This window comes from Manis javanica, chromosome X (genome assembly GCF_040802235.1).
Source record: "Manis javanica isolate MJ-LG chromosome X, MJ_LKY, whole genome shotgun sequence".
Taxonomy (NCBI): Eukaryota; Metazoa; Chordata; class Mammalia; order Pholidota; family Manidae; genus Manis; species Manis javanica.
Window position 1 is genome coordinate 118625637 of NC_133174.1, and position 22818 is coordinate 118648454.

General features: G+C 36.8%; 1 non-coding gene across 1 annotated transcript; it reads right to left on the minus strand.

The window, feature by feature from the left end:
• Window positions 1-21852: 21852 nt before the first annotated feature.
• Window positions 21853-22011, minus strand: LOC118972523 (U1 spliceosomal RNA). Its single transcript, XR_005061552.2, has one exon. It is a non-coding gene; the product is annotated as a U1 spliceosomal RNA (small nuclear RNA).
• Between the last annotated feature and the right edge of the window lie 807 nt (window positions 22012-22818).

The window sequence follows — 22818 nt, forward strand, 5'->3', positions numbered from 1 at the left end:
AATCATTCTGAAACACTCAACAATAACTTTTATAAACTGTGTGTGTTCTAAACAAAACTGTATTGTACATTCTGAGTGTTTACAAGGGTGACAGAGACATTTTTCCTGAGTGCTTTTCTAAGTATATGGAATCCCTATGCTGAGGGCAGGGCTACTGCATTCAATGGCGCCACCTGGAGTTGTGCCACATACTTGGCCTGCCAAGGGCTTAGAGGTCTGACACCCTGGGTCCTGTTCAGAACTACTAGCTGTAACAGATTCTAATACTGTTGTTTTCTACTTCTTCCCCTCTCCCTCACTTCAATTCTAACCATCAAATGAATAATATTTTTCACCATAAAGGACATTATCAATTAGCATGGGTAAATCTCTGCTTATTCTTAAGGGGGGAAAAGGAATAGCACAATAATTGAATCAAGGAAAATCTGACATAAAACCTCAATATATAAAATCTAAAGATGCTACATTGAAGCACTGGTGTGTTCTCCACTTGGCCTCCCTGTCTTGTAGCCTGCCCAACTCACGATTTATGAGCACAGTTTGAAAACTACTTGTCTACTGGAATGGGAACTGGGATTGAAATGAGGAGTGGATTCTAACTGGCTGTGGGAACTTAGATCTCTGAGCCTTACTGTCTGAATCTAAAAAATGGAGAAAATGTAAAATTGATAGTTATATATTGAGCATGTACTTTGTATAAAATCACCATACTGGATAGTAGGGAGGATTCAAATAATGTAAGAGTCCGTCCTTGCCCTTAAGCACTTAATTGCTTCTCTATTGATCTTCTAAGATGCCTATGAGATCCAGTAAAATAGCAGGTGCAAATAAAAATGACAGTCTGAAAATGCTTGGAAGAAGTAAAAATATCATACAAATGCAAGATGGATTGTACGTATTGAGCTATTTTTAATATTGTGTTGAGTGTATCAGAAGGTTAGAGGTTCCTTAAAGTTGAATGAGGCTGCTTTATAGAGCTTGATCGAGTCACTCGAGACCTGGTAGTTGTCATCTTGTCTCCTGCCCCCGTTTCCAAACCTCACCACAATTTCAGAGTCATGAGGAGTGCTTCCCATCTGGCAACCGCTGTCAAGTCCTAAGACCTGGACTGAAACCCACCCACTGGGAAAGGCCAGTCACTGAGGAAAGTTTCCAGGATTCAAAGTCTGGGCTTGGCTTGGAGGTATAACTGTCTCAGTAGGATTTAAGCAACAGTCAACACTGTACTGTATGTTGTTATGTTAATGTGTTAGAAAGGCAGAGTACAACACATGGCAGTAGGTCCACGGGTTCAGCAAGCAGACCCGTCCTTTTAGGAGATCTGCCTATTGGTAGCAGAATCCCAATGGATGGATGGAGACCTAGGGGAGGAAGCTGAGCCTAGCAGGAGTATTGGGGTCCTAATCAGAAGAACTTGGAAGTGGGAACCAGGTCAGAAGTCCAGGCTCACTGAAGGAGACCTTTGGGTTCTTAAGGTCTTCCAGGCTATAAACTTATACAGAGTGAGTAGAATGCAATAATTTTTTCTACAGCAATATTTATGAGGTGGTAGCCAAAATGGAGAGGGAATAAAGGGCGCATGGTTGTTACAGGAAGTCCTCAGAAAGAAACTCTTTCCAACCGCCTCCCACCACCTAAAAGGGTATCTCTTTGGGAAGAGTTTAAAATGCATTTTATTGTAACATTTCCTGTGCTTAGTGGTACAACATACAATGTGTTAAGGGAAGGGGATTTATGACTCAAAATGTTTCCCAGATACTAAAGCTGTTGTTACTTTTAATAGCAAAAGGCGCTTGAATTCTTTAGGCTCTGATTATGATAATGTTATGTTGTTTTCTATTTGATCAAGAGCCATTAAGGCAAAAGCTTTCCAAATGGGCGACACCCTTTGCTTTTCACAATGCAGAGTGGAGGTGAATTAAGCTGGGCTAGAGTTGATACGGAGAAACTAGCTGGGTTAGAGAATACTGTAGCAACACAAGTGAGAGATGCTAGTAATTTGACAGAGGGTGGTGGTAATGGAAGCAATGAAAATAGATAGATTGGAGATATATTTTGGTTATAAAATTAGAACCTGGTGCTGGGTTAGATATGTGTATAGTGTGGGAAAATTGTGCTGGTGGAAAAATGACATGAAAGAGAGAGAGATGTCAGAGATTATTCTTGGACTGCTGGCTAGCAAATCTGGATGTATGATGGTGCCATTAACTAGGAGAGGGGACACTGGAAGCAATTCAGTTTGGGGATAGAAAACTCTGAGTTCAGTTTTGGATATACTGATTTGTGCTGATTTTGAGACTTTAAGGGAGAATGTTGAATGGAAAGTCTGAAGTTCAGGAGAGAGGTCTATGCTAGAGACATAAATTAGGTGACTCACTATACATATAATTCTCCAATTTACTTTTCAACTTTCATATGTCCTATATATCCTCAGTTCCATACATATAGGTTAATCTCATTTAATAGCCACATAATACTCCATCGTATGAACAAATGCACTATAATTAATTTAATCATTCTCTTCTCATTGGACATTTAGATTGGTTGCAGTGTTTTAAAAAGTATTACAAATGCTGCAAAAAACACTTAAACATAACGTCTTGATATATTAGTGCTTTTATGTCTGATGGATAAATTCTTAGAAGTAGGATTGCTGGGCCAAATGCTATGTACATTTTAATTTAAAAAATATTTCCAGGTTGGCAGTATAGTACAGTGGTTGAGAGCATGAGCACCAGAATAAAAGTGTCAGGTTTCAAATCTTGACTCCACCACTTACTAGCTTTCTATCCATGCACAAGTTATTAACCTCCTCTGCTTTCCTGAGCTTCCTTCTCTGTACTTAGGAAGTGCCTATCTCATATGGCTGTTGTGAAGATTTTATAATAGATTTATATAAACAGCTTCGCAGTTTTGAGACATGTAATGAATTCAATAAATGTCATTTGGTATTATTATTTTAAAAAACATGGTATTTAATTACAGTTCCACTCTCAGTGTTGGAAATACATATTCCCCTCCCCAACCCAATCTCAACAGCACAGTGAGTTATCAATTTAAGCAAATGTTGCCATGACTTCCAGTTCTGACCATAGCAGAGTAGCTGGTATCAGGCTTAACCTCCTGTCATGAACAACTATAAAAACTTGACAAAATACATAAAACAATTATTTACAGACATTTGACAGCAATCAAAGCCAGACTGCAATCCTTAAAAGAGAGAGGCAGTATGATTCATGTCCAACATTCACCCAGGTGTTCTCCCTGGGTATATTTTCCAGGGTGGCAGATCCCAAGCAGGGTGTACAGTTTGGGGACTATAGAGGAGGCAGAAAGCATAATTTCGTGACTACTAAAGTGGTTGAAATTTGTAAGCAGGTTGCCAGAGAGATTGGAGCTGTAGAAAGGTAATCCCGGAAGGCTGCATGTTGTCATAATAATTCCTTGCATGTGCCAGGTGGTGGCCTAAGTCCTTTTAGCTTTAATTTGATCCTCACAATAGTCCTATGAAATAGGTTTATTAGAAGTAGGTTTATTATTATCCCTATTTTACAGATGTAGGTTTATTATTATCCCTCTTTATACACAAAGAAAAAATGGAGGTACAGAGAGGTTGTGTAACTTTCCCAGAGTCATATAGCTCACAGTGGTGAGCTTGGATTTGAATCCAGGGAACTACAATACTATACTGCCTTTATGAACAGTAGGTCCTGGTCTAAGTGTCTTGCATGTAGTAACTCAGAGAAGAACTATCATCATCCTCCCACCTGAAGGTTAATTTCTAGCTAGGAAGTACTGGAGCTAAGATTCAAACCCAGGTAGTTAGGTTCCAATGGTTTTGCTCTTAAAGACCGTATCACCTTTATTCTTTTATTATTTGGAGTTTTTATCTGGAACAGCTGCAGAGTTTAATATATTTTAATTATTATTTGCTGATATATGCATTTTCTCTTTTTAATTTTTTGAAATTTATGTTGTTAGATTTCCTAATGTCTTTCATAAACTCCTTGATTTTTTGCTATCTTATTTAGAATTTTTATACTTGTATGATGAATTCTTTTTTCTTTTTTGTATGTTTATAATGTTTTGCATTTAGGCTATAAAAACTTTGTGAAATAAGTTGAGAGGTTTTCCATCTTTACATACCCTGTGCTTTTTCAATATTCGGTTTTTACTGTGGTAAAATACACATAATATACAATTTACCATCTTAACCATTTTTAAGTGTCCATTTCATTGGTACTAAGTACAATCATATCACTGTGGAAGCATCACCACCATCCATCTCCACAACTCTTTTCACCTTGCAAAACTGTACCTCTACTCATTAAACAATAACTCTCCATGCCCCCCAGCCCCAACCCCTAACAACCACCATTCTACTCTCTGGATGTATGTGTTTGACTGCTCTATGTACCTCATAAAAACTGGAATTACACAGTATTTGTTTTCATGACTGGTTGACTTCATTAAGTATAATGCCCTCAAGGTGCACTCATGCTGTAGTGTGTGTCCGAGTCGCCTTCTTTTTTTAAGCCTGAATAATATTCCATTGTATGTTTATACCTCATTTCCTTTATCTACTTGTCTACTGATGGACACTTGGGTTGCCTCTACCCCTTTGGCTACTGTGAAAATTTTGCTATGAACGTGTTTGTAGAAATCCTCTTTAAGATCCTGCCTTCAATTCTTTTTTGGGGTTTATCTAGAAATGGATTTGCTGGGTCATATGGTAATTTTATTTTTAATTTTTTGAGGAATGGCTATACTGTTTTCCACAATGGCTGTACCATTTTATATTCCATCAACAGTGCACAAGGGCTCCGATTTCTCTACATCCTCACCGTACTTCTTTTCTTTTCTTTTTTGATAGTAGCCATCCTAATGGGTGTGAGAAAGTATGTCTCACTGTGGTTTTGATTTGTATTTCCCTAGTAATTAGGAATGTTGAGCATCTTTTCATGTGCTTATTCTGTCTTCTTGGGAGAAATGTCTATTTGAATCCTTTGCCCATTTTTGAATTGGATTTTTATTGTTGAGTTATAGGAGTTCTCTATTCTGAGCATTAATTGCTTATTAGCTGTATGATTTATAATTATTTTCTCCTATTCTATAGGTTCCCTTTTTACCCTGCTGGTCATTTCCTTTGTTATACAAAAATTTTTAATTTTAATGAAATCCAATATGTCTATTTTTGCTTTGCTTTTGTTGTCATGTCCAAGAAATCATTGTCAAATCCAATGTCCTGAAGCTTTTCCCTATGTTTTCTTCTGAGAGTTTTATAGTTTTATCTCTTGCATTTAAGTCTTTGATCTATTTTGAGGTAATTTTTATAAATGCTGTTAGGTAAGAGCACAACTTCATTCTTTTGCATATGGATATTCAGTTTTCTTAGCACCATTTGTTGAAAAGACTGTCCTTTCCTTTCCCCATTGAATGGTCTTGGGAACCCTTACCAAAAAAGTCAGTTGACCATATATGTGAAGGTTTATTTTGGGGCTCCCTGTTTTATTTCATTGGTTTATAAGTCTGTATTTATGCTAATACCACACTGTTTTGATTGCTGTAGCTTTGTCGTTTCTGAAATCAGGAAGTGTGAGTACTCCAACTTTGTTCTTTCAAGATTGCCTTGGCTATTCCCGGTGCCTTGAGATTCCATGTAAATTTTAGGATGGATATTTCTGTTTCTGCAAAAAAATGTCATTGGGATTTTGATAGGGATTGCATTGAATGTATAAATTGCTTTGGGTAGTATTGAAATCTTAACAATGTTAAGTCTTCCAGTACAAGAACATGGGATATCTTTCCATTTATTTATGTCTTCTTTAATTTCTTTCAGCAGTGTTTTGTAGTTTGTATTGTACAAGTCTTTTGCCTCCTTGGTTAAGTGAATTCCTTAACATTTTAGTTTTTTGATGTTATTGTAAATGGAATTTGTTTCTTAATTTCTTTTTCATGTTGTTCATTGTTAGTGTATAGAAATGCAACTGATTTTTGTATTCTACTTCATTGTATTCTGCTACTTTGCTGAATTGACTAATTAGTTCTAATAGTTTTTCAGTTTTATTTTTGTGTGTGGAAACTTTAGGGCTTTCTACATATAAGATCACATCATTTGCAAACAGAGATAATTTTACTTCTTCCTGTCCCATTTGGATGCTTTTTATTTCTTTTTTAAATAACAAATAATACACTAAATTAACCTGTCTAATAATTCCTAATAGTTTAATTGCTCTAGCTGGGACTTCTACTATGTTGAATAGAAGTGGTAAAAGTAGGCATCCTTGCCTTGTTCCTGATCTTAGAGGAAAAGTTTTCAGTCTTTCACCATTGAGTATGGTGTTTGCTGTGAATTTTTCATGTATGGCTTTTATTATGTTGAGGTAGTTCCCTTTTAGTTTGCCCATAGCTTTTAATACAAAGTGAAAAGCACATTTTGAGGATAAATTTTAGATTATTCATGATTTCTCTTTTAATTTCTTCTTTTATCCAAGCACTTTTCAGTTTCCAGATGGCTAAGATATTGTTATGTTTGAGTTTTTGATTTCTATTTTTTGTGCTATTGTTAGATATATGGCTTTTAAAACTTTTATGAATTTGTGTCAAATAAATGATTGATTTTTTTATAAGCCAAAAGAGGAAAATGCATATTCTTTCTTTGAAGTGGGCAGAAATTTTTGATTGAATGACTCCCATCTTCCATATCCTTATAAATTTTTTCCTTCTTAATCTGTCATATTCTGAAAGACATCTATTAACATCCTTCACTATGTGTAGTTATATTGCTTTCTCTTTCTAATTCTGGGAACTTTTGCTGTTCTATTGTTGGTGCATAAATATTTGTGACTTATGTCTTCTCAGTATCTTTCATCATTACACTTGTTTTAAGTCCTTGCTCAAATGTTACCTTCCCAGATAAGCTTCTCCCACCCCACCTGAGGCACTCCCCACTACTCTCGCTGCTTTTTTTTCTCTCTAAAACATTTATCATATTCAATATACCAAATAATTTACTTTTTGTTTAATAGCTAGCTGTCTTTTGCTACTGTAATGCAAGGCCCATAAGAGCAATTCTTTTATTCTGTTTGGTCACTGTTTTTTCCTTGTACCCAAAACAATGCCTGACATACAGTGGGTACCCAATGAATAAATCAATTATAAAATATTCCTCTTTGTGCCATTTAACACTTTTCACTTTGATTTACATTTCCTGATACCAATATCACCACTGTTGCTTTCTTTTCGCTATTATTTGTCTGATACATTTTTGCTTATTCCTTTCTTTTCAACACTTCTTTCTTAATTCAATGTGGGAATTTTTGTTTGTCTTTTTATAGCAAGTTCAATCCTTTCACATTTATTGGGATAACTGAAATATTTGTATTTTTCCTGTTTTCTTATTTTATGTTTATCACTTTTTGTATTTGTTATTTGTTCATTCAGCCTTTATTATACTTGCTAGATTTCTCAGAGTGAGGAAAATTCCTTTTGTCCTCTGTTAACTCATAAATTCTTTATTTTTTGAGTGGCACATGCCTACAATTTTGTGGTATTTAAAGTTAGTACTCTATCAAGATACCAAAATTAAAAAGTTATGCTTTATAGTCTCCAAAATGTTTTACTTCTATGTTCAAACAATTTCTTACCATGATGAAATCTTTACAAAGCATTAAGTGCTTTCCTCCTTTTTCCCATCAAATCTCAAACTTTGTTAAAATATAATATACTTCCAGTGCATGACTATATTATCCTTCACATAGAAATTATACTTCAATATACCTTTCTTTCTAACAGTTTATGTTCATATTATTATTCATTTAGATTTTAACTATACATTTTGCAAGAAGTACTGCTCATCACTCTTTTGGATACATTTTGTCTTCCAGTCTTGAGTTCTTGATGTTCTATAATTTTCATTTTGAAGCAGCCTTCTTTGAGTAGTTTACTTATAAAGAGTACAGGAGTTATGTACTTGCTGAACTCACGTCTACAAATTTTTTTTACTCTCACACATGTATATCACTTTGATTAAATCGTCCCCCCTCAGATATATATACATATTGTTCCAATGTCCTATATCTTCCACTGTTGAATAGGAGAAGCTGAGTGCTAGTTTAATTCTCTTTTAGTTATAAACAAACTGCTTTACCTACCTGGATCTCTAGAAGATTTTCCCTTTTTTGTAATTTAGATGTTCAATAGGCTTTCTAGGTGTACATCTTTTTAAATTAATGGTTCATGAGATTTGGGGATCAATTTTTAATCTGAAAACTAATGTCTAGTTTAGGGAAGTTTTCTGTTATTGTTTCATTGACTATTGATTTCCATCTGTCTTCCTGTATGGCTATTATACAGTATATATATTATATAGTATTTTTTGGACCTGCTTTCAATATATCTTATCTTTTCATTAATAAATGCAATTTCAATGTATTTTCTCCATGTTTTAAAATATTTATTTTATTTGATCTTCCAGTTTTTGGCACTGGGCATTATATTTGCCATTTTCACAACTAAGTTTTTAAATTGTGGAAAAAATTTTTTTTGGTCTCCCTTTTTTTGCATTCTCATTATGTCTCCTTAAGGGTTCTTGCTGTTTTCATTTAAAGTTCTCTTTTTTCCCTTACAATTAGTTCTTCCCAATAACAGTCACACTTCTGGTTGTGCAGCTTGGTTGTTCCCTCATGTGACTGAGTCTCTCAAGCTGGATTGTGAATTTTCAGTGCTTGCTCAGGGTGAGGTTCATTCAGCACACATATAGGTCAGGTTGTTAGGTGACTCTTTGGCAATAGTGAGCTAGATGTTGGAAAATAGAGTGAGAATTTTTACTCCAGTAGCCCCTTAGTAAGTCAAAGAAAAAATGGAACTGCTCTGTGGTGTGTGTGTGTGTGTGTGTGTGTGCATGTATGTGGCCTTTGTGTTCTCAGTCTTCTTTAGATTCAAGTAGAACAAGGCATGAAATGGGAGCAATGCAACTATTTCCCTACAGATTGATATGCCTGAGATCAGCATGATGAATTATCCTCACTAGACTACTCTGGAAACTGGAAATGGTCAATGACATTCACTCTCTCCTTACCCCTCCTTTACTGGTCTGAAAAATGATGTCAGGCACTTGTTATGTCATCTGGAGACATGGAATTATCAGATGTAATTACGATTCTCTCTACCTTTTTTCACCATCCAACCATACTTATTTACACTAAGTAGCCCTCAAACATGGCTAGGTACTAGAATCACTTTGGGGGCATTTAAAAAATACAGATTATCTGCCTCCCTCCCCTTTCCCAGGACAATCGGATCAGAATTTTTTGTGGTGGAACCTTGGCACTCAGACCACTATTTTCCAAATTATTTGCTTGATAGCTTCCTCTGCTGCATGTCTTGTTTTTGCTCTACCTCAGGTAAGAGGTCAGTAAGGGTTTGCTAAGTGAATTGATTAACACAATATGCTTTAAAAAATTCTAGTAATTGCTCATTTGAATATTTAGTATTTGCACATTATATACAACCTTAAAGCCCCAAATATATATACAGCAAGTCTCTTGCCCAGCCCTGTTTCTTTGTCAACCAGCTCCTCTCTCTAGGAGAAACCCCTTGTTGCTAGTTTCTTGTGTGTTCCTCCAGAGACATTCTATACATATTTAAGCATATAGCATCAACCAGTCTCTTGTTAATGGACCTTTAGATGGTTTTCCATCTGTTGCTATTACAAACAATGCTGCAATGGATAAATACTTTTCGCACTTGAATCTCTTCACGTGTGTAAGTGTATCTGTGTGATTCCTAGGAATTAAATTATTAGATCACAGGATATTAAATGTACTTCCTGGAGTTAGCACCAGTTAGTTATGATAGTTTGTTTTTTTAATAAAAGATTCTATCTGATAACTCTATCTAAATTACTTTGTTTTGCATAGTCATTTATAAATGAGACCCATGTGTCTTTTGCCCCAATTTCCTGGGTTTTTTTTGAATTAAATAAAGCTCTGGTAAGGATTGATAAAGCATTAATGATGTGTTACCCCCTCCTAAGTAACACATTTGTGTTTAAATAAAACTTTTCTGGAAAATTGTGTTCTAATTCAGTGTTTTCCTAATAGTTTATGTTGTGCATTTGAAGCACTTGCAGAAATTTTAAAAATTACAGGTGTCCAGGACTTGCTTAACAATGGGGGTCAGCAAACTGTGGCCTGTGGGCCAAATCAAAGCTACCACCTGTTGTTGTAAATTAAAGTTTATTGGAACACAGACACACCCTTTCACTTATGTATAGTCTATGGTTGTTTTTGCACCATGGTGCAGAATTGTGTTGTTGTGACAGAATCCATATAGCCAGGAAAACCTAAACCTTTACAGAACCAGTGTGCTGACCCATCCTCTGTACCCATGGAAACAAATCTGGTACTGAGGACTTAGTGTATGTATTATGAAAAAAAATCCATCAAGGCTGTTCCTTATTTGCACTGAAGTTTGAGAACTAATACACATGTATTTTTAAATTTTTTTTAAGGTATTATTGATATACACTCTTATGAAGGTTTCTCATGAAAAAACAATGTGGTTACTACATTTACCCATATTATCAAGTCCCCACCCATACCCCAATGCAGTCACTGTCCATCAGTGTAGTAAGATGCCACAGATTCACTGTTTGCATTCTCTGTGCTACACTGTTTTCCCCGTGATCCCCCGCCACACCATGTGTACTAAACATAATACCCCTCAATCCCCTTCTCCCTTCCTCCCCATCCACTCTCTCACACCCCTCCCCTTTGGTAACCACTAGTTCCTTCTTGGAGTCTCTGAGTCAGCTGCTATTTTGTTCCTTCAGTTTTGCTTTGTTGTTATACTCCACAAATGAGGGAAATCGTTTGGCACTTGTCTTTCTCCGCCTGGCTTATTTCACTAGCATGTCTTCCAGCTCCATCCATGTTGTTGCAAATGATAGGATTTGTTTCTTTCTTACAGCTGAATAGTATTCCATTGTGTATATGTACCACATCTTCTTTATCCATTCATCTACTGATGGACACTTAGGTTGCTTCCACATCTTGGCTATTGTAAAAAGTGCTGCGATAAGCATAGGGGTACATATGTCTTTTTGAATTTGAGAAGTTGTATTCTTTGGGTAAATTCCAAGGAGTGGGATTCCTGGGTCAAATGGTATTTCTATTTTTAGTTTTTTGAGAACCTCCACATTGCTTTCCACAATGGTTAAACTAGCTTACATTCCCACCAGCAGTGTAGGAGGGTTCCCCTTTCTCCACATCCTCACCAAATTTGTTGTTGTCTTTTGGATGTTGGCCATTCTAACTGGTGTGGGGTGATATCTCATTGTGGTTTTAATTTGCATTTCCCTGATGATTAGTGATGTGGAGCATCTTTTCATGTGCCTGTTGGCCATCTGAATTTCTTCCTTGGAGAACTGTCTCTTCATATCCTCTGCCCATTTGTTAATCAGGTTATTTGCTTTTTGGGTGTTGAGGCGTGTGAGTTCTTTATGTATTTTGGATGTTAACCCCTTGTCGGATATGTCATTTACAAACATATTCTCCCATACTGTAGGATGCCTTTATTCTGTTGATGGTGTCCTTTGCCATACAAAAGCTTTTTAGTTGATGTAGTCCCACGTGTTCATTTATCCTTTTTTTCCCTTGCCCAGGGAAATATATTCATGAAGAAGTTGCTCATGCTTATATTCAGGAGATTTTTGCCTATGTTGTCTTCTAAGAGTTTTATGGTTTCATGACTTACATTCAGGTCTTTGATCCATTTCAAGTTTACTTTTGTGTATGGGGTTAAACAATAATCCAGTTTCATTCTCTTGCATGTAGCTGTCCAGTTTTGCCAACACCAGCTGTTGAAGAAGCTGTCATTTCCCCATTGTATATCCATGGAGAACTAATATTTTAACACAAAGTTAAGTAACCAGGTGACTGTCATTTTCTTCCTCTGCCAATTTCCTTTCTATTTCCTTGTCTACTACCTTATCCTGACCTTGAACCTCCAACACTTTCATTGGAGGTCATGAATTTCCACTAGATCCCCCTGGCATTATGTTCCCCTCACCAGTCCCTAATCAAAGCCATAGTGACCAATGAATAAATGTCTATAGAGTAAATGACTTGCCCAAGCCTATTTTTAACACTCTTCCAGCCTGTGTTTTGTTGCACATATGCTTACAGTTAGGTACACAGGGCATGAATCTCAGTCCACGAACTCATGTGTACAATAAATGAAACTATTTTCTAATAAATTTCAATTTAAAATCTTCATTCCAACAGGGTTTGGAAACTTAGCTGTAGTCAATTTGGACATTTCACACTTCTTTCCGTTGTGTTGTGTCTAAATTCTGGAGGGGTAGGTGGAGAACTCCTATAGTGCCAAGATATTGGGAGGTGATTATTATATCTTCAGTATCTTCTCTGCATGTAGTCATCTGCTGAGCTGCCCATGGCGCCCTCTGAGCTTACATCAAGGGCCCATAGACACCACCAGGAGAGAGGATCTTTGCTCTGCTCTTCATGGCGCCTTTAGGTTGACTGGTTTTTTCTGCTACTTTCATGTCACACTTGTGCTCACAGAAATCACTCAGCTGTTCCTGCACCATGATGAGCTGTAGTAAAGCACTGTGTGACCAAGTCCCCTTCTGCCTAGACACATTTAAGAGCGAGTTGTCCCTTGTGTATCTTATTGTCTCCCAAAGGCTTTATCTGAAAATGGGTCCTAAATTCCCTGTCTCTTAGAAACCAAAAACATATGTGGCTTTTAATTTTGGGTCCCCTCTCTTGGAAGATCTGACATGTATATTTTCATTGCTTCCTTTCCATCTTTTCTTTGTTCTCTCATCCTATGAAATCTTTTCCTGGTCTGGTGGGGGATGGTTGGATTAAGTTTTGCTTTCTCACAAGTATGATTTGTCTATGGTGTAAGCTCTTTGCTAGTCTTTATAGCCCCAAATGCCAAGATGACATGCCTCTTGCTCCCCACCGCTTTATGCTGTTTCTGCTGTCTGTTGTCTGCTGAAGCAAGTGTGTGCAGAACTGTTCAGCTGTTCATTGAGGGGAAGGGCAGGAAGAAAAAGGAACTCTCAGGAAGAGATGGTTGATATTTTAAAAATATCCTGCCAAAAAGTTACATCACCTAAAAGTTAATGACTGAATTAGCATACATATGCCATGTCATTGTTTTCTCCTTTCTAGTATGTTCCTTTGTCTCTCTCAGTTAGGTCCCTAAAGAACCCAAAGAATTCTCTTTCAACTTATTATGAGTAATTTAGTAAGCACCTATTCTAGGCTTAGCCATGCTCCCTTGAAGTGATTCAGGCAGTGAATAAATGTTAAATCCTATTTATTTGCTTCTGTGGCTTCTTCAGATACTTATTTTTCTTGGAGTGGTCAATGATCATAAAAGGTTGAGTCCCTGGTGGGTGGAAATGTAAATCTGGGCAAGCAATGGAAGACAAATCAACTATCCCCAAATAAATAGAAATGTTAAGAAAATTCACAGCTATTCTTTTTGGTCCCCAGGTTAAGTATTCTATAGAGATGGTAGCTGAAGTTTATATCTTACTTTCAGAATTTAATATGCCGTATTTCATATTGTATTAGTCTATTATGTTTATATGTGCAATGCAGTGAGTTAAGGACTGGGTAGAAAAGTCTCGCCTCCAGATTTCATGTTTGTTTTTTCTCCTTCCTGAGCCAGAGCTTTTTGCATCAGTTTGATGTACTGTAGTTATTTGGGGTTTAATCTTGTATAATAATTAACTTCAATTGATCCACTGCAGTGTGTTAGCAAAGTGCCCGAGCCTATTAAATCCGACTACGAATCCTCCATTGCTTTCCTAATTTCCAGCATCATTATGCTGCCGGGAAAGCTGATTAATGTAAAGGCATTCTGAGCTGGGGCTTTTGCCTGGTGAAATTTTGGAGAAGGTGCACACTATTCCATTTCACAATATTGCATCTAATAAATACCAGCACAAAGCATCTCCATTCTTAGGACTCTGTGAGTGAGGTTTCTATTCTTTATAACAGAACTCTTCTGTCAAAGGGGGAAGCCAGGATCATCAGAGCTTCACTTCTTAATGGGGGCACATATGGTTGATTTAAAAACAAGTAGGAAAATGGAACATTACTGAGAGTGTGCCATGCTCAATAAGCCTCTGGAAAAGAAAACAAAAGACTGTCAGTGAGAAAGAGCAGAAGAGGAAGAAATTATCAAAGAAAAGTTAAGAGATAGATGTAAACAAAGCTGTTAAATTGAATATTCACAGCGGACATTTTCAGCCTTTGAGGAAATTTTAAATAACACTCCCAAACTTATCTAGTGAAAAGCTCTGGGTAGGGGTTTTCCAGTGAAATAATCCACTTAGGAAATTTTACTAAGATTCTGCTGTATGTCAGGATTCAAAGAAGAATTAAGAGTTGGTCTTTGTCTTTCAGGACCTTGTACTTTCTTTTAAATTGTCTTGATTGCCTTGGTGTAGTGAAATCCTATTTTGTTTTTCCTCATGTTCTTGGAATTTTTTTAGTCTGAGTCTACTTTCCTGCCTTAACAAGTAGAATCCAGTGAACATCTTTACTTTTGCAGATTTGCCGGCTCATCATTTTAAGAATCAGTGATCACTCTCCAAGAATGGACAGAACAGATGTTGGGCATGAAGCTGAGAATCTTCCAAGACCAAGACACCCCCTAGAAGGTAATTAAAATTAAATTAGCCATTTTTTTTGTTTTGTCTCACTATCTTCAAGGTTGTATGCAAAATAGAATAAAGTTGTCAACTATCCTCAATTAACATTAAAATTTTTAAAAAGGTGTATGCACGAAGAATTTTACTTGATTAAAGGTTTTGGTTAGTTTGGTTTCAAGTAGACTGCTCACCCAAAATAATTCTATTACTCTCTATTTTATCATCAGGAAGAGATAAAGAGAGTATCTTGATGATTCAATTAAATTTGTTAAGAATATCAGAGATAGTGGAAGAAGTGAAACCGGGACTTCTCAGGAATACAACATTTTGTAACTCAGGATTGCAATCCCATCAATGTCTTCTTTATTTCCAGTCACAGAACAGTCAGTCTACAGAGAGGACACTGATGACTGGCCGTTCTGCGGGAAAGCTCTGTGGACGAGATGGAATTTGAGGTGGGCATTGAGGGGAGGTAGATAGTCCACTGTGGGGAAAAGAAGAAGGTATTTCCAGCTGAGGCAACAGCATGAGCAAAACTGTTGAGGTGGTAGCAAGGACGCTGTCTAAGAAGGATAACAGTGAAGTTTGTCTGATGGGAGGGCAGGGTTCACATGGGCAAATCAGTTTTGGTTGAGAGTAGGACAAAGATGAAAGTATCTGATGAGAATTGTGAATACTAAACTTGAGTTTGAATTTGAACCAGTTGCGGTATAAACGCAGGCATTTCAAATGCTGAACAAAAAGACATTATGAACTATGATTGTATAGGGGAATCTACAGCAATTACTACTTGGACATTATACAAATTAACAACCTTTTAAAGCTTTTGCCTCATTGTCTGTTACATATAGACTAAACTGATTCTTTCAGAACAATTAATTGAATGAGTTTGATGATAGGCAGGGAAGCCAGACGATGCTACCTCATAGACAAGCTCGAAAAAAGTTCTTTTAAAGCTTTTGGAGAACTTGGAAATGGTCAAAATTAATTTGGGAAAATGTCCTCATAATACAATCTGTACAAGTGATTTTATGGTAGGGAAGCAGTACAGATTTCCCCCACTACCCAAAAGTGTAGCATGCCTATGAAACCTTTCATAAGCTGAAATGGCATAAAGTAAAGAAGCAATTACCATTTATTTACATGGAAAAAATGTTGAGCTTTCCCAGATGCAAAAAAAATAACTTTTCATAGGTGTTTCTGATTCTTTAGGACACATCTTGCTAGCAGCTGCACAAAATAAATTGAGATAAAGCACAGATGCTCACTGACACATTTTGAAGCTCTGGTGTGAATTGGCGGCTTACTGCTGAGATGGTGAGTCAGGCTGAGGTGGAGAGGAGCTTGGTGGAGCCACTCTAGCTGTCTGGGGTGTGCACTGCCTTTAAAATGGCTCGCTGCAAGTCAGACACCAAACTCTCTATTCCTTTCTGCCTTTTTTTGTAAAAGCAAAAATCCTCTTAGGATTTCCTTTGGTCAGCAAAGAATAGGTATTGGTATAGGGCTTTTATATGAGTGAAGTGGTCTAAGTGAACTTTTGAAAAGCAAGGGACGCCTGTATTAGGTAATCAGTGGACTGGAATAGGATTTGGAGTTAAATTTTGGGTCCCAGTTTTACCACTAATTGGCTCTCTGTGGCATTAGGGTAGTCGTTTAACCTCTCTGAGCATCAGTTTCTTATCTCTAAAGTGAGAATACTGGTACTTAATTGTCATGTGTAAGAAATAAATGAAACAACGTGTCTTATGAACTTTAAAGAGCTACTCAAGAATAAATGATGCTGATGATGAATTTCCATCAGGTAATTAATAGTTAATTATAACCTGAATAATGAAGTTGTCCAAAATATGTCATAATTATAAGGCTTTGGACATGAAGCATATGGGGAGGGTCTCAATAGAAGGTTGTCAGGAGGGAAATAGCAGTAAGCCAGGACTTGGACTTATGACTTGGCCTCCTGGGCCCTGAACGTACTGGCCCCAGGAAATGGTGGCCAGTAGTCCAAGCAGAATATTCCGAGAGAGGTAATGAAATCCTATTTAGTCTCAGTAGTCACCCATACCAAAGGGCACGATATGAGAAGTGGAAACTTGTACATTTCTTGTGGAAATGTAAAATTGTGCAGCCACTCTGGAAAAGTTTTGGCAGTTCCTCAAAAGATTAAACAAGGAGTTACCATAGGACTCAGCACATCTATGCAATTGAATATTATCAGCAATAAAAGGGGATGAAGTTCTGATACATGCTATGACACATGTGAAACTTGAAAATATTATGTTAAGTGAAGGAAGCCAGACACCAAAGGCTGAATATTGATTGATTCCATTTATATAATATGTCCAGAATAGGCAAATCCGTAGAGATGGGAAGTGGATTAGTGACTGCCAACGTAGGGGGAAATGGAGAATGGACGCCAGTGTGAATGGGTTGTCTTTTTGGAGTGATGAAAATCTTCTGAAATTAGGTGATGGTTGCACATCTTTGTGAAAATGCTATAGATCACTGATTTTTATACTTTAAAAGAGTGACTATTATGGCATATGAATTATATCCCAATTTAGAAAATAAATAGCAGTAAAAGGTCAATATAAAGCTAACCAAAACCAAATATCACCAAAATAGGATGAACTCTTGATATACAAGTATAAAATTTCTCACCCAAAATGAATTTTTATAATTTTATTTTATGCATTTAGTACTCAAAGGAAATGTTTGCCATTGTAGGGTAGGAATAATAATTTCTTGGTACTGTCTGATGCTAGATTACTCTTGGGGTCATTCTTCTGCACATGGGTGATTCTAAATAGATGATCGTTTTAATGGAAGAGAAGATAGTTATAGGGTGACCCATTTTTCTCTAATACTTCTGTTGCTATTTTTTGTATTCTTTATTCTGTCTGGATCAAAGACAATTTCTCATGGAGGTTTTGTATGTGATTTTCCTCATGGAATTTTGATACGGCAAAATTGACATTCTGCTTTTAATTCTTTCTCATAAGATATGCATAATGGCTTGATTATGACTTTTTTCTTAGAATAAATAGAGTTAAATAGCTATAAGCCAAATAGAGTTTTAAACATAATTTTACTTAATTAGTATACCAAATAGTTTTATAAAGATTAAATTTATAAAATCTAATTATTCAGCCTTTATAATTATTTATGATTATAATCATTTTATAGTAATTATTATATAATTATTTGCCTTTATGATTATAAGTATTTATAAACATTTGGTGACTCAAAAGTATATAATATTCTTCCTAAATTTATCTGGCTAAGGCATTCTTTTAATATTTGTATTAATTGTCAATCTGTGTCTCAACTATTTAACTATTTGGAAGTCTTTGATAATTGTTTCTGTATACATGAAGAATAGTTTTCACAATCTTTACTATTATATAACATTTTATTATTGCAATAATATGTATGCATTTACATTTCGACTGGTTAATGAGAATTTCTATATATAAAGCACAAAATAAGATTTTGACTTCAGCTTTCAACAGAAGACTTATCTATTTTGCAAGTGAATATTTGGATGTTGACAACAAATCCAAACAGTGAGCTTTGTTTCTGTTGCTGATATCGGTGTGCCAATTAGATGGGACTGTAACTTCATGGACTGATGGTTAATGCCCTTACACAAGTTTGAGAATGCTAAACATAATGTTGAAGTATGTAGTTGGTTATTTGGCCTTGTGAGGGCTGGGGTTGACACTCAAGCCAAATATGATTGGCTTGAATATTAAGACTGAAGCTGAATTTTGTTGCAGGTCTAATATGTAGGTTCTTGAGGCTCATCCCAACTATACTAAGTGCTAGGTTTTACATGGTAGGCTCATTTTGGACCCGTTATTTGTCTCAGTAGAGGTGGGGCAGGCATCTTCCTTGCTTCCATTTCTCTTTGTTCCTTTAGACATCCCATGCTAACCTACCACCTTCTACCTCTCCTTATTATCCTCTAGACCAGTCACTTCCTTTCACTCAATAAATGCTTTAGGACTTAACCCACTTTCTTCCTCTCCCTCACTAATGTTGATCATGTTCTTGGCGACTTGTACATTCACATGGAAGACTCATCCAATCCTCTGGCTCATTGAGGAGTTCTTTGACCTCCTCATTGCCAGTGACCTTTTTCTTTATCCTACTTGGTCTACTCAATCTCAGGGTCATGTCCTTGACTAGTCCTTACCAAAAAATGAACCACCTCCAAAATCTTGATTTTAATTATCGTCAGAGTCCTTTCCTTTCATACCTCTTCAATTCTTACCCATTTCTCCCTCAGCTGTCCCTTGTTTGCAAAACCCAAACTGCTGTCATATCCTGCTGTCTGCCTCTTCCAGGTCTGCACATGAACAGCTGGACACTGCTGGGAAAAACACACAAACATTCTGTGCTCAGCAGAGAAGTGGACCCCCAAAGATATCCATGCCCCAGTCCCTAGAACCTGTGAATGTGATCTTACATGGTAAAAGGGCTTTGCAGATGTGATTAAGCTTACAGAGTTTGAGAGAGGAAAGTTAACCTGGATTTTCCAGGTGGGCCCAGTCTAATTCCATTAAGTCCCTAAAAGTGGAATCTTGCTCAAATGTGGTTTGAAAGAGATGCAAAAATGCAGGAAGGGTACAGAGATGTAACATAATGACTCCTGCTATTACTGGATTTGCAGATGGAGGAAAGGAGTCATGAACCAATGAATGTAGGTGGCTCAGGGAATGCTGGAAAAGGCAAGGAAATGGATTTTTGCCTAGAGCCTCCAGAAAGAAAGGCAGCCTTGATCTTGACTTTACCCGGTGAGACTCATGTTGGACTTCTAACTTACAGAACTATGAGATAAATTTCTGTTGTTTTAAACTATTAAGTTTGTGGTAATTTATTACAGCATCAATAGAAAATGAATCCACATATGGTGTCACTTTAAATTCATGTCCTCAGATGTTAAACTTAACAACTGCCTGGGAATTCTACTATCTTTGCATATTTGCCTTTCCGCTTTTTGAAACAGTTCATTCATTTTCCTCTCTGCTGAAACTTCTACAACACTCCACCCCCATCAAAAAACATATTATCATATGGGAGTTCTCTCACCTCTCTACTATTAAATGTATGTAACTACTTCTGCATATTCTTTGTTTCTATCAAAGGCAATCCCTCTACTTTGTGCTTTGTATCCCATCTGCTGTTGACTTCTCAAGGGCTTTTCACTGGCCATTGTTCTCTCTCTCTGTTCTGCACCAACAATTCTCCTTTTAGCATGGAATATTCTCTCTGTCTATAAAACATATTCCTGTATTTCCCTTGATCTCATGTCTCTTCTTTGCAATACCACCCAATTTTTCTAATCCCATTCATTACAAAATCTCTTTAAAAGATTTGTTCATAGCTGTTGTCTCTGTTTCCTCACAGCCCATAGTTTCTATTCAACCTACCACAATTGGGATTCTGTCTTTAATACTGCAAGAACTTTTCTAAGTCCAGTGGCCAATTTTTAATCATTGTCTTATTAGATCTCTCATAAACATCTGACACAATTGACTACTACTTATTCTTGAAACTACTTCTTTTTTTGGTGTCTAGGACACCATATTTCCTTCATAACTAGTGGCTGTTCATTCTTAATCTGCTTTACTGGCTTCTTTCTTCTGCCCTACTTCTAAATGTAGAAATGCCCAAGGACTCAGTCCTAGCCCACCTTTTCTTCTCTATCTATACTTTGTCTCTAAGTGGTTTTATCTAGTCCCATGACTTTCAACACTGCCTATATGCCAATGACTCCAAAATTCGTATCTCCAACTCTGACTTCTCTAAACTCAAGATTTATAACTGTTAACTTGAAATCTCCATTTTAATATCTAATAGATATCTCAAACTTCACATATCCAAAGTAGTTTATTTATCAAGAAAGGAGTGGATTTGCTATAAGCCATCTACAATTTCTCACCCAATAAAACATATTTGCAAAATTCTTGGCCTAAGTAAGAGCTCCAGTCTGTGACTGAAGAACCAGTTTCATAAAGAATCCTTGATTTTTCTTAATCTTATTAATGTTGTGGGTTAAAGCTCTTTTGGTTGCAAGGAACAGAGGTCCACTCAGGCTAATTAAAGTCCAGGGAGGGCAATTGGAAGGATAAAAGGTGTCAGTCAAATCCAAATAAAAGAAAATAAATAAAGGTAGCGAGGACACATTGGAACTGTTAACTAAAGTACCATCCAGGATCGGAGGATTCTTTCTTAGGGGTGGATTCACTCTCATCATTTCTCTGCTTGTCCCTTTGAATCTGCTCTATTCTTTCCTCTCTTCTGGTAATATCTGGTTACTCATCTTACACATAGTTCCTAACGACTATCCCACCAACCAAATCAACCTAATGGCCAGAGGTGGTTTTCCTATGCAATGTGGTAAAGTACTGGCAAATGTTTAATAACTAGTTCTTGGGGTGGAGGAGAGGGAAAATGCCCCGATTTGTCACATTTGCCAATTTCCATGGTTTGAATATTCCCACCATGGCTGATTTCAAGCTACCAACATGACATTAATGAACTTGCAAAATTCCTGAAAATTTAATATTTGTCTTTCACAAATGGGTATGGATTGGTTCTAGTAGAGCACTCATTAAAGAGCTAAAACTTCACAGCTCCCCACTTGCATGAGTGCCTTCCAAAGCCTTGTGCCTAGTTTTTAATTTCATGTTCTTTTTCAAATTCTTCTGCCTCACCCGAATGATATTAACTGCGTGCTGCACAAAACCTGGATCTGCCTTGCTAATAACCTTTCAGCTCAGTTCCTATAACTAACTTGCAACTTCCCTTTGTGACTTTTTACTAAAACTACCAAGAAAGGAAATTATTAGCTTAGCTCTCTTCTAGGGCTCACCTTTTTAAGCCAGGCCATGTCATAGGTCAAGTTATAAATCTATGGCTAAATTGCCCTGGTTTATGAGTCCATCTCTGGTCTAAACAACTGTAGCTAGGAAGATGTAATGGTGTACTTCACTGTCAACAAGGGCTGTGTGTGGGCCCATTTCCTTTAGAAGACTGTGTCAATGAAACATGTTTTACCCAGAGATGTCAAGTGTTCTGAGGGTCCTAGCTATCAACACAAATAAGACTTTTAGTACAATAAGGCACAGTTAGTCTTTTTTTTCTTTTTTTTAAGCACAAATGCTGTCCCCAACTACCACAAATTATGCAGTCGAGTTTCCCGCATTTGGGGAAATCGCAGGGGTCAGCAGATCCAGAGTGCAATGGATAAGCCTCGCCCTGGGAAAACCACCTTCATGTTCATGATATCTCCCCTGCCAGGTAAGTATCACAGTTAGTCTTTTATATAATAGTTGAAAGCCAAAATGATCAGCTTGCCTTCTGAGTAAAACTATGAGGAGTATCTTCTAATCTAGAGACCAGACACTCATTACTTTTTGATCTAGACTATACTAAGAGTTATTGAAATAAATAAGCAGATAAATGATATAAGGTTTATGGTCTTGATCAAAATTAACAAATGACCACCTGGAAATTCCAAGTAGAGACAGTACACATGTTAGCATCTATAGAAACTGAGTCTCTCTGTATTTGCATGAACCAACTCACACAGATGGATCAGTAGAAATGAAGACAGATGGTAAGTGATTAGCCTTGAGGATTCCTTTATGCCCATCACCACTATGATGGGCTTCTCTCTGTAAGTAAGCCCTTTTTATAAGAACACCCCCACTTCCAATGGTCAATTATTAATAATATACAAATTCCTGAGTTGCTCCCAAACCCTCTGAAAAAGACTCTGACAAAGGGGCTAGTAAGCTGTCTTTTTAGCATAGCCATGCAAGTTATATTTTATTAAACAATTCTGATGCACACTGAAGTTTGAGAATCCTGTGTCAGACTGTCTGGTAGTGTTCACCACTGCATCTCTAGCACCTAGAATAACTCCTGACATTGAGCAGATACTTATTAAAGATGGTTGAGTGAATGAACAAGTGAATACATCAATTGGAGGCTGAGAATTAGTTACCTACATCTTCTTTAGAAATCACAGGAAAGAGGACATGCAGATATGTAGTACATACTTTCTGACTGTTGGAAACACTAGCCTGTTTTGGATGTTATCCAGGACATAT